At 42.7% G+C, this 12,347-nt stretch overlaps 1 pseudogene; it reads left to right on the top strand.

The window, feature by feature from the left end:
* Positions 1-11,038: 11,038 nt before the first annotated feature.
* Positions 11,039-11,618, top strand: LOC131831378 (ATP synthase subunit d, mitochondrial-like; annotated as a pseudogene).
* The last annotated feature ends 729 nt before the right edge of the window (positions 11,619-12,347 follow it).

Raw genomic sequence — 12,347 nt, 5'->3', positions numbered from 1 at the left:
AAAAAAGATAAATAAATACCTCAAAATAAGTCTTCCCCATTTCAAGGTCATCTCCTCAGTGCTGTGGGTGAGGCCGGCTTCAAACAAAGCCCCCAGATGGGGCCTTGCTGCTGTGATTGGCTTCAGGGAGGCCCTGTGTTCATCTGCACGCGCTTGGCTTACACTGATTGGCTCAGCTTAATCTTGGCCCCACCCCAGCAGCCAGGGGCTGCAGATCTGTCACCAGCGCGGTGTGCGTGGGAAGGGTGTGCAAGTCCAGAAAGGCTCTGACTGTGGTTCTAGAAGAATGTCAATTGATGCTGGGTAAGAAAATAATAAAAGATATCTACTGCTCTTTTCTTCACGTTTGATAGCATTTCTTCAGAAGGGCTTTCTTTGGCTCACACACAGACTAAATGAGATATACCTTTTCTCTCTCAGCAGTCCCCTTTTCTTTCAAGGCAAAGTATGTGATTTCATATTTATCTGTGTGATGATTTGTATTACATCCCTTTCCCCCACTGCAAGTTAAGCTCCTTGAGGGCAACAAGTACATTTGTTTTGTTGAGTGATATTTCTTTAGCATCTAGAAAGCTGCCTACCATGTAGTAGGTTCCCCAAAATTGTTTAATGAAAGAGTTAACCGCATGTAGTACACATTGGACATTTATTGATTTAAAAATGTTTTAAATCTAAATTCAATTTAGTTACATAGAATGTATTATTAGTTTCCGGGGTAGAATTTAGTGATTCATCAGTTGCCTGTAACATCCAGTGCTCATTCCATCAAGCACCCTCCTTAGGATCTTTATTGATTTTAAAGACATGGAGGAGAGTTTCAGACGTGTCAGTAACCTTTAGACTGCGGCAAAATTAAAGAACAGGCTTCCAAGAATTTATAAACGAACATAGCATGTGAAGTGCATAAACAAACTAGACAAATCTGTATTCTTTACCCCTTCATCCTGCCTAGAAGATGAAACTCAATCTTGCTATGAACTGACAAGGTAAGTCCTACTGGTTGAAACATGGAGTCTGAAAATTGTTTTTTTTTAAAGATTTTATTTATTTATTTGACAGAACACAAGTAGGCAGAGAGGCAGGCAGAAAGAGAGGGGGAAGAAGGCCTGCTGAGCAGAGAGCCCAATTCAGGGCTCTATTCCGGGACTCTGGGATCATGACGTGAGCTAAAGGCAGAGGCTTTAACCCACTGAGCCACCCAGGTGCCCCTGAAAATTTTATTTTTATTAGTCATTAGTAATTCAACTACCAAGAAGTATCCTCTTAAACAAGCAGAATTTTTTTTTTAAGATTATTTATTTATTTTAGAGAGAGTGGGAGCATGGGGAGGGGTAGACAGAGAGGGAGAAGCAAGCTCCCCACCAAACAGGGAGCCCAATGTGGGGCTCTATCCCATGACACTGAGATTATGATCTGAGCAGAAACCAAGAGTCCAACACTTAACCACCTGAGCCACACAGGCAGCAAACTTTTTAATATGTATCTGAGCAAATGTGTATGCCTCAACTTCTTCACCAATAAACTGTGGGTAATAACAGTGCCTGTTATGGTGAAGATTAAATTAGTTAATACATGCAAATTACTCAAAGCAATTACACAAAGAACAGTGCCTGGCACATATTAAGGGCCCAAGAAACGTTACCTATTTTTATGAAAATCTTGTATTAGTGACTATTTACTATTTAATTTGAAAAGAATTTCCTCTCCCAGAGAATTTAGTTATACATTATCTTATTTGAATTCCATGAGAGATTAAGCATTTGGTATTTGTAAGGATGCCAGAAATATGAAGAAATATTAGACCCAGGCCCATCTCTGAGAAGTGTACTATCTAAGACTTTTTATTCTGTGGCTTGGGATTCCAGAAAATACCTCTTTGGGGGAGCTAAGTTCAAATTCTTAGCTTTTTACCCATTAGGATTCTCTAGGTTGCAAGTAATAGAATCAAACTTAAGCTGGCTTTAAACTATAAAGTGAATTTGTTAGCTCGTGTACGGGGCAATGAAAGCAGTGTGCTATGTAGTGGTGATGGGTCTGGGGCTCCACAGTGTTCACTGAATACTCAAATTTTCCCGTCTGATGGATTCCTCCATCACAGGGATGGTGTCAAACCAGGGCTATCTGCCCATAGGGTATTTGCTAGCCAGAGTTAGGGACACTTCCTTGTTAGTTTCCAAGAGAATGGAAGCTAATTAACAGAAGGCCCCAGTAAACCTCTCTTCAGTGTCTCATTGGTCCAAAGTGGGCCATATGCTCATTCTGTTGCCAATCACTGGCAATGGAGATCATTCCTAGAGCAATAAGGCCCACTCCCAGAACCGGGGTGGAGTGAAAAGTTGAAGGAAAATAGGGCTTTATTTTGAAGACAGAAGGGCAGAATGAATGCAGAGTAAACAATCAGCAATTCCCAGTCTGCCCTTTGAAGGAAGAACCATATCTCACTTTTCTTCGTGTTCTCATATGTTCTGTGCCAGGTGCTAAGTACTAGTAGAAAAAAATGGATAAATAGACTTACCAAAGAATTATTTATTCCCCTTACATAAGCCTCTAAAGTCCTAGAAATGCTTGGAACTAGCATAACCTGGAACTAGCATAACCATTTTTTTCTGGTTTCATTGCCTTCTCTCTTAGTAACATGACCGTGAACTCCAGCTAGCCCAGGATTAGCAGAGGAGTAGTCTGGATAGGCCCTTTCTTCTGGAGTCCCCTCCTTGATTCATTATAAACTATGATATTCATCATTCATTCCCAGGTCATAGGGCTTCTTTGGATGGTTGGTATCATATATCCTGTTAGATGAGTCAATCTTTTAAGATCTGTGCCCAGAGAAATTAGCATTTAAGCTTCCTCTTTATTCCAGCTCTGATGTTAGGGAAGCAGCTGTTGATGGACTAATTAGTATCTTAGGAGGACTAAGAATGATCTCCCCATCCTTCAACAGTTGCTTAATCATTTGTCCCAGGGAGGGTCTGAGAGCATCATTGAAATGATATTTTATGCAAAAACTGCAGGTTGGCCCAGCTTCCTGGTCACCATATGTAACAGAAATGGTAGCAACTATAATGAAAAACCAAGTCTGTTACGCCTGGTCATATGTAAGGATAATGTTAGGGTTTATGTGAATTTGTTACAATTCCTGGAATTAACTCTTTAACTTGCATGTGTGGCCACTGTTTTCATCTCATCTGTAAGGTGTCTTCGAGGTAGACATGGGGTGACCAAGTATACACAACCACTGTGTAATATCATCTGCAGTGGTCGTTTAAGCTAATGGGAAGCTAAAATCAGGAACCCCTTTATTTCTTTTGAGATATCATTACCACACCAGTTAGAAATGCTCTTATTGGTGAGGTCAGCCTGCTCTATGAGCAAAGATGGGAGGCACTTGCTTGATGGCTTAGGTTAATCTTGATCTAACTATTTTAGGAAAAGAATATTCTTTTCTCTTGAGGGAAGAATTATTCAAAGTCCTTACATGAATCAACTTTTTTTTTTTTAAGATTTTTTATTTATTTATTTGACAGAGATCACAAGTAGGCAGAGAGGCAGGCAGAGAGAGATGGGGGAGCAGGCTCCCCGCTGAGCAGAGAGCCCGATGCAGGGCTCCATCCCAGGACCCTGGGATCATGACTTGAGCCAAAGGCAGAGGCTTTAACCCACTGAGCCACCCAGGCGCCCCTGAATCAACTTTTCAAGGGGCAATTTCTTCAGTATCTATGTTTACTTCTTGGATTTTATTTTCCCATGCTTACTTTCGTAAGCCACCATGCCTCTTTTGAGATCAGATATGTTCAGGGTGGTATGGCTATAGGCACCAATACCTCTTTTGGTTGGCTTATTCATTTTTCAGAAACATCAGTGCCTTTAATGTGGACACTCCTGTGTGTTCTGCCTTCATATCATTCCAGTTTCCTTCAGTGATTTTGTATCTACTAGTTTATGCCTTTTTAGATAGACATTTGGAGGGATTGGATTTTACTCCCTGTACATGAGTTAATTAGCCTCTCTGAGTTTCAGTTTATTCATCTGTAAACTGTGGCTAATAGTGGTAATCAGTGTGGTGGTAGTGTTCCAAGTTCCCTTCTTCAGAGTTTTCCCCTACCACCCCCATCCTAAAGCAGTGCTCCTTACTAGAAATTGTCCTCCACTGCAAGGGAACTGGCTCACCCAGCCCCCTTACCTCAGTGGGTGGAGGTGTGGGGCATCCAGCACCAGAGCTTCCTATACGATTGGCTAAAGTCTCAGCTGGAACCAGATTTTGGAACACTGCATTCTGCACTTCAGAAGCATCCCCAGTCTTCTTGTATTTAAGTTCGTGCCTCAAAGTCCGTTTCAGGGAGCCCAGTCTAAGACAAATGCCACTTCTTCAGACCGTGGCCAAGATTGAATATATAAAGCCTTTGGGAAGCAATCTCTTTGGGGTCGGGAATGGATTCAGTATTTGAGAGCTGTCATTATTCTTGGGTGGTATGTCATAGACTGATAACGTTCTCATTTCTTTTTGATCTCATCAATCAGATAGTACTTTGAGAAAAATAATGTAATAACTAGCTCAAGGCAAAGTTATGCAGTGTTTGTTTGTTGTCCCTCCACCCATTCTTCCTTTGCCCTGGGGACATTCATGGTTGCCTCCTTCTCCACCACCTGTCTTCTCCCTGCTTGCTCTCATTACAGCAAAATACAACCAATCTGAAGATCTAATCAGCTTTATTAAACGCTTCATGAATCAGGCGGCATCTTGTCTAGCAAGTAGATGGGAGCTCTGAGGAGTTGTACAAAGGAGAAGAGTTTATTTTTTTAAAAGTATTTTTATGTATTTATTTGACAAAGAGAGAGCACAAGTAGGCAGAGAGGCAGGCAGAGAGAGAGGGAGAAGCAGGTTCCCTGCTGAGCAGAGAGCCTGATGCGGGGCTCGGTCCCAGGACCCTGGGATCATGACCTCAGATGAAGACAGAGACTTAACCCACTGAGCCACCCAGGCGCCCCAAAAGTAAAAGAGTTTTATAGGAAGAAAGGGGATGGTAAGGAAGTTACAAACAAAACAAAACAAAAAACAAGAGAAAGGATTGTTCCAGGCCAGGTCACTTTCCCTTAGAAGAAGAGTAGCAGCTGGTCTGTCTGTCTTTCTTTTTTCTTTAAGTATAAGGGTTTATTTTACTTTTCTTTTTTTTTTTAATTAATTTTTTAAAAATTTAAATTGGTATTTAACATATAATGTATCTTTAGTTTCAGAGGTGGAGTTCAGTGATTCATCAGTCTTATATAATACCCAGTGCTCATTACATCACGTGCCCTCCTTAATGTCCATCACCCAGTTATTCCATCCCCCATCCCCTTCCCCTTGAGCAACCCTCAGTTTGTTTCCTAGGATTAAGAGTCTCTTATGGGGGGCGCCTGGGTGGCTCAGTTGGTTGAGCAACTGCCTTTGGCTCAGGTCACGGTCTCGGAGTCCCGGGATCGAGTCCCGCATCGGGCTCCCAGCTCCATGGGGAGTCTGCTTCTCCCTCTGACCTTCCCGCCTCTCATGCTCTCTCTCAAATAAATAAATAAAAATCTTAAAAAAAAAAAAAAAAGAGTCTCTTATGGTTTGTCTCTCTCTCTCTGGTTTTGTCTTTTTTATTTTTCCCTCCTTTCCACTATAATCCTCTGTTTGGTTTCTTAAATTCCACATATGAGTGAAACCATATGATAATTGTCTTTTCTCTGATTGGCATATTTTACTTAGTATAATATCCTCTAGTTCCATTGACATTCTTGCAAATGGTAAGATTTCAATTTTGATGGCTGAGTAGTATTCCATTGTATATATACACCACATCTTCTTTATCCATCACCTGTTGATGGACCTCAGGGCTCTTTCCACATTTTGGCTATTGTGGACATTGCTGCTATAAACATTGGGGTGCAGGTGCCCCTTCAGATCACTACATTTGTATCTTTAGGGTAAATACCCAGTAGTTCAATTGCTGGGTCATAGGGTAGCTCTATTTTCAACTTTTTGAGGAACCTCCATGCTGTTTTCCAGAGTGGCTGCACCAGCTTGCACTCCCACCAGCAGTATAAGAGGGTCTTTCTTTCTCCACATCCTTGCCAACATTTGTTGTTTTCTGGTTTGTTAGTTTTACCCATTTTGAATCATGTGAGGTGGTATCTTATTGTGGCTTTGATTTGTATTTCCCTAATGCCTAGTGATGTTGAGCATTTTTTCATATGTCTATTGGCCATTTGTATGTCTTTGCAGCTGCTTCTGTTATCCAAATCACTTTATCTTCCTTTGGAGCTAAGAGAGGCTCCATGGACAGATTACCTAACTGTGCTTCTCAGAAAATTCTGACTGACCCTTTATAATTCACATTTCCAAGGGGAGGTTGAAAGGCAATCAGGTGAGGTTAGGTTTGGTATTGAGCTCTGGTTTGGTGATTTGGCCCAAGTGATGCCCTTTTTGGCTTGTGGTTTTTCTTTTTTAACACCCTCCACCCATTCCAACTCTTCCGTACCCTACTGCACATACTTCCTTCTTCCCCTGGAAAATTTGTGGGAAGGAGAAGGATTTGGTAACTTACACTGAGGTGCAGTATGTTACCCCTTAGCTGTCTAAGTTGTACTTCATCTGAAATTCTTTCTGTGTGCCTTTGGTTTTATTTTTTATTTTTTAAAGATTTTATTTATATATTTGACAGAGAGACACAGCGAGAGCAGGAACACAAGCCCGGGAAGTGGGAGAGGGCGGAGCAGGCTTCCCGCTGAGCAGGGAGCCCCATGTGGGATCATAACCCTGGGATCATAACCTGAGCTGAAGGCAGGCATTTAATGACTGAGCCACCCAGGCACCCCATGCCTTTGGTTTTATTATCATCATTCTCTGTATTATGACTACAGCTTCCCTTCAGTAATTTCTGGTCTTCAGTCTGGCAAGAGATCAGTCTTTTAAAGTTGGTATTCTCAGACAGGAAATACCTTAAATAGACTACTTTAAAATGTGTGCCATTAATTGCTACTGCTGTTACAGAGAAGATTTCCCGTTTTGTAGTAACACTGTAAGATGAATTGCCCTTTAAGGATACAATTTTGCCAAACAAACAAAATGAATAAAAATCTTACTGGATTTCTAAACAATGAAGATGAGAAGTATAAAAATAGAGAATTGAAGTTATAAATATCTTCGGCAGCTCACCTCTCAGAGGTCTTAGGAGTTGGGTTGACTTGGAGATAGAAAAAGACCTGACAGTAAAGGGTTTCTTTTTCTTCTCATTTTTTCTTTTTCTTTTTCTCTTTTCTCTTCTCTCCTTTCTTTTCTCTTCCCCTGTCCCCTGTCCCTTTCCTTTTTTCCTTTTCTCTTCCTTTCCCGTCCCTTCCCTTCCCCTCCCTTTCTCTTTTCCTTCTGGTGTATCAACTCATAATGGCTAAATTTGTCTTCCACATCAGATTAGTCAGCAGTCTGTGTTGCAGGTGATAGAAAGCTCAACTTAAATAAAGTTAAGCACAAAAGGAGGTTGACTGGAAGGATCCTGGAGAAGCTCAGAAAATTCCAGAAGGAGCTGCATGAACCAAGCATCCGGCAGTGCTCCCAGGCCAGAACTGGAGATCTGGTGCCACCAGACTTTGTCTTCGTCTTTTTTTCTCTGCTTGTTTTGCATCTGGTGCTGTGAGGTGAAGTATGTCCTCCAGAAGATGTTGCAGTCCTGACCCCCAGGACCTGGGAATGTTATCTCATTTGGAAAGAGGATTTTAGCAGATGCTTAAATTAAGATTCATTAGGGCTGCCATAACAAAGTGAGTAAGGGAGAGATAGATAGAGGGCTTTAGGATCAGGCTCACAGAAATCCCCAAAATATTGAGGTGTAAGGAAACCCGAGATAAGGGGGCATACCCTGCCCTAGGTATCTGAGGGAGAAGTCTTATTTATGACAGTTTCCTGTGGTCAACAGAAAATAACTAGATCCTAGAAAGAAGTAAGCCATTAAAAATGTTATCACTAGTCCTTAATCAATGGTGCAGTCAGTGGAGAAGTCAAAAAGATTTAAGCTCTCTGGTTAGCTTCCTATAAAAGACCAGCCCTAAAAGCCCTCAGTGGCAACCCTGTCAGGATCCCTCTCACTCCTGAGAGCCTTTTTTCTGTATAAAACTCTATTGCTTTGCTCACTCACCTTTGTCTGAGAGGTTCATTCTTCAACTCCTTGAGACAAGAACCTAGCTCTCCTGCTTGAAAAGTACCACAGGCTGGGTGGCTTATACAACCGAAATTTATTTGCAAAATGTTTTGGTGCCTAGCAGTCTAAAATCAAAGTGTTGACAGGGTTGAAATGGTCCTTCAAAATGGTCCTTTCTTTTTACCCAGGAACTACTCTTCTAGGACTCTGTTTTTAAAGAGCAATACAATATGGTGGTAAAAATTTATCTGTAAGGATTTTCACAAGCGGTAGTTATAAAAAATAATAGAAAAGCATAATTTACGATGATGGTTCATTCATATAATTGAATATGATTAATATCATTAAGATCATATTTTTGGCACTAATGCTCTCAATTTGTTAGGGAAGAAGACAAAGGGATACAAAATCATATATACTACATCTCCCAATGTTAAAAGGGAGGAGATGTGTATCTTCTGAGGCCTCTCTGTTTGGCTTACAGATAGGTGTCTTTTCTCTCTGTCTTCACATGGTCTTCCATCCGTTCAGGTCCATGTCCTCATCTTCTCTCCTTATAGTGACCCTAGTCATACTAGATGAGGGCCCACCCATATGACCTCATTTTACATTATTTATCTCTTTAAAGGTGCATTTCCAAATAGACTCACATTCTGAGGTATGGGGGTTAGGGCTTAACATATACATTTTGAGGGGGGTCATAATTCAGTGCATAACAGATGGAGTCATTAGGGTGGGTCTTAATCCACTGATTGGTGTCCTTATAAGAAGGGAAATTGGGACACAGAGACAGACAAGCATAGAGCACTGATGACATGAAGACAGGCAGCACACCATCTATAAGCAAAGGGATGCCGGAGGCCATCAGAATCCAGGAGAGAGGCCTGGAACAGATTCTCCCTCAGCCCTCAGAAAGAACAACTCTGCTGACACCTTGATTTCAGACTTCTAGCCTCCAGAACCTCCAGAGATGACAAATTTCTGCATAAGCCTCTCAGTTTCTGGTACTTTGTTTGGGAAGTCCTGGGAAGCGAATACATCTGGCTTTATTTCCTTTTCCAGTTTGGCTGTGTTCCATACGGCACTGAGACTTCCTTGGCTCTTCTCTCACTCCCAGCTTCTCATCTTTCAGCATACTTTGTCGTCTCTACCTTCACGAAAGATCCAGAATCTAAACACTGCTCCCTTAGCACATTCATGGTCACTTGTCACGCCCCGGTCTACGTTATTACAATGGCCTCCTAGTTGGTTTCTTTCTTCCCCTTGCCTTCTTCCCAAGGTCACTTCACTGTTACTAGCCAGAGTGGTTCTGTGAAAGCAGAGTTCTAATCATGTTTCTGCCCAGCTCAAAGTTCTCAGTATGTCATTACAGAGATAAAGCTAACAACTTCCCAGGGACCTAGAAGACTGTGTGCCTAGATTCTTACTGCTTGTCTGTGCTTATCTTCTAGGACGCTGCTCCAGCCGCACTGGCCTCCTCCCATTTCTCAAACTCGCCTGGCCAAGCACTGCTGTCTCAGGGCCTTGTAACTGGCCACTCCCTCTGCCTGGAATGATAGTCCCCTAAACACAGGCATGACTTGCTCTCTCTCTTCTTAAACTCTTCTTCTCAAATGGCAGCTTGCCAGGGAGGTCTTTCCCTCTACACCACTTCCACTTACCATCCTTCTTCCCTACTTTATTTTTCCTCTTTGGCATCCTTACTGCTGTAGTACTCCATGTTTTACGTATTTCTCTCACCAGGCACTGGCATGTGATAGTCCTTCTAAGTCCTCTCTAACATGTGGGATGATGGTATGATGACCTAGGAGGAGCTGCTTGCCCTGAAATATTTCCTTGAGCTTTCTTGAACTTCTTAAAACTGTCTGATCAGTCTCATCTTTAACTGAGGGAAGAAAAGTCTGGCTTAGTGATGCCACACAAGTTATTTACCCTGATAGTGAACTTGTCCTGAGATTTTGCCTTGTTCTCCCAGCAAATTCCTACTTCATACCCTAGTTCCAGTAACTCTAACCGTGTTGCCTGCCTTGAGTCTCTAGCTCACATCTGAAATCTTGGGGAGCCATAAGGGAATTTAGAGATGATCTTGGCCCTCTTGGTCACTTTGTTGAGGTGCAGGTACAGGAAAGAACTTGCTCACGGTCATATTCTCTGTGAAGTATATTCATGAATTTTGTCAACATATACCGTGTGCCAGATATTTTGCTGGGCACTTATGAGATAATAGACCATCCTAGTTTCTGCTTCCCCTCCTCCTCCACCCGCTCTCTAGTCTCCCCTTCACTCGTTTCCTTTTGCAGTGTTCCTGAAACCCTTGTAGTGTCCTAAATGATAAAAGTACTAGGAGCATCTTTTGTTCTAATATTTGGGTTTTGACCTGGGCTTCTAAGATTTTGAAATTTCCTGGGTCGTAGGAGTGTCTTTTGTCCGATGAAGTGACTTTGGGGGCCTTCTGGGTGGGGGTTGGTCACCAGAAAGATCAAGCCATGATTAGAAGCTTGGAATGTTAATCCCCCTACCCTGTTCTCCAGAGAATGGAAAAGGGCTGGAAATGGAGTTAATGACCAGTTGTACCTACACTATGCCTCCACAGAAATCCCCAAAGTGTGGGTTGGGAAGAGCTTCCAGGTTGGAGAACACACGCAAGTGCTGGAGAGTGGCACACCTAGAGAGGTCCCGGAAGCTCTATGTTCCTTCCCATCTTGCATCTCTCCCATCTGCATGTGCATCTGTATCCTTTATCATATCCTCTTAGAGTAAAGAGGTAAGTTGTAGGTAAATGGTTTCCCTGAGTTCTGTGAGCTATTCTAACAAGTAAATCAAACTGAGGAAGAGGTCATGGGAACCTTTGACTTATAGCCCATCAGTCAGAAGCACAGGTAGCGGCTGCTGTGGACTCTGGGCAGCCGGGGTCGGTGAAGGATCTCAAGATGGCTGGGCGAAAACTTGCTCTAAAAACCATTGACTGGGTAGCTTTTGGGGAGATCATACCCCGAAACCAGAAGGCCATTGCTAACTCCCTGAAATCTTGGAATGAGACACTTATCTCCAAGTTGGCTACTCTCCCTGAGAACCCCCCTGCTATCGACTGGGCTTAGTAGATGTGGCGAAGGCTGGCTTGGTAGATGACTTTGAGAAGAAGTTCAATGCCCTGAAGATTCCTGTGCCAGAGGATAAATACACTGTTCAGGTGGACGCTGAAGAAAAAGAAGATGTGAAAAGTTGTGCTGAGTTTTTGTCTCTCTCAAAGGCCAGGATTGTGGAATACGAAAAACAGCTGGAGAAGCTAAGGAACATAATTCCGTTCGATCAGATGACCATTGAGGACCTGAATGAAGCCTTCCCAGAAACCAAATTAGACAAGAAGAAGTATCCCTATTGGCCTCACAAGCCAATCGAAAACTTATAAACTTGAGGTGGGGAAAGAGCTCTGGCCCTCGTATTATAAACGCTGGACATTAAAAATAATGGATATGGAAAAAAAAAAAAAAAAAGAAGCACAGGTAGCAACCTGGACTTGTGACTGGCACCTGAAGTGGTGTGGGGGAGGGGCAGTCTTGTAGGACCGAGCCCTGAAGGCATGGGATCTGGCGCTATGTCCAGATAGAGCTGAATTGTAGGACACTCAGCTGGTATCAAGCGTTACATGGTGTGGGAAAAACCTCCACAGCTGGTGTGAAAAGTAAAATTTTGAGTGTGGTCCCAGCAACAGAATCAAGGAGGCACACAGGAGGAGGACTGGGGGTTTTCTCCTCAGCACTGGAGAGGCAAGAGTGAACAGCACACAGTTCTTTCCAGTCTGGAGACCCTCACAGTCCAGGGGAGAATTTCCATAAACAGACAGTCATAAGATTGGGTGAAAAAGATCAGTGACAGAGAGATGGTCAGGGTGGTCAGAAGAGTGTAGTGAATCAGCATAAAGAGGGAGAGAAAAGCAAAGAGGGGAGAGAGTGAGGAGAGAGGGTCAGGGCTGAAGCTCACCCCATTCGCTTCAGCCTCATGGCAGTCATCATCGTTCCCTCAGAGTGAACTGGGTATCTACTATGTTCAACCACTGTGCCTTGCCTTGAAGACACAAGATGGGTGTCTCAAAGACCAAATGAGGAACTTGAGAGTCTTGCAGATTTCCAAACTCGAATCCCTGACTAGTTAAGCCACCCAGTTTCAGAGCAATGGGAGTTTGTTTGCAGTTCCTTC

Source organism: Mustela lutreola, chromosome 5, assembly GCF_030435805.1.
Source record: "Mustela lutreola isolate mMusLut2 chromosome 5, mMusLut2.pri, whole genome shotgun sequence".
Classification (NCBI taxonomy): Eukaryota; Metazoa; Chordata; class Mammalia; order Carnivora; family Mustelidae; genus Mustela; species Mustela lutreola.
The sequence above is the reverse complement of the archived record's forward strand: the minus strand, read 5'-3'. Positions and strand labels throughout refer to the sequence as shown.